Source organism: Elephantulus edwardii, unplaced genomic scaffold (genome assembly GCF_000299155.1).
Source record: "Elephantulus edwardii isolate Elephantulus edwardi_28Jun2011 unplaced genomic scaffold, EleEdw1.0 scaffold00355, whole genome shotgun sequence".
NCBI classification, from domain to species: Eukaryota; Metazoa; Chordata; class Mammalia; order Macroscelidea; family Macroscelididae; genus Elephantulus; species Elephantulus edwardii.
Window position 1 is genome coordinate 344,223 of NW_006400105.1, and position 901 is coordinate 345,123.

Consider the following 901-nt stretch of genomic DNA (forward strand, 5'->3'; position numbering starts at 1 on the left):
GAAGGGATATTGGAATTTGTCAAATGTCTTTTCTAAATCAATTGATAGGATCATATGGTTCTTGATATTTGCTTTGTTAATGTGAATTATGTTGATTGTTATTCTTATATTGAACCATCTTTGCATACCTGTTATGAATCCCACTTAGTCATGATTTTTTTAAATGTGCTTTTAGATTCTATTGGCTAGGATTCTGTTAAGGATTTTTACGTCTATGTTCATGAGAGATATTGGTCTGTAGTTTTCTTTTTTCCTAATAACTTTACCTACGTTATGCAGATGACACAATCTTGCTTGCTGAAACTGAAGAACTGAAGCACTTGCTGCAGAAGGTCAAGGACTGTAGTCTTCAATATGCTTTGAAGCTTAACATCAGGAAGACAAAGATTCTCACCAGAGGGCCAAGTGGCAGCACCATGACAGATAGAGAAAAGACTGAGGTTGTTAACAATTACAGGACAGTGTTCTAGGATTCCCATTCCCCTCAGAGTTAGCCACAGTTTGTTGTGATCCACACAAATGCCTTTGCATAGTCAATGAAACACAGATAAGACATTCCTCTGGTACTCTCTCCTTTCAGCTAAGATCCATCTAACATTAGCTGTAATATCCCTAGTACTATGGCCTCTTCTAAACCCAGCCTGCACACCTGGCAGTTTTTTACTGATATGCTGTTCCAGTCATTTTTGGATCATTTTCAGCAGAATCTTCCTTGCATGTGATATTAATGATATTGTTCGATATTGTGATGGGAAAGTCTGCTGTTAGGGACCTCTCTAAAGTACTCAGGAGCAACGGTGTCCCTCTGGAGACTAAGGTGCGCCTGATACAGGCCATGGTATTTGCAATCGCTTGTTATGCATCAGAGAGTTGGACAATGACTAGGGAGGACAGAAGGAGA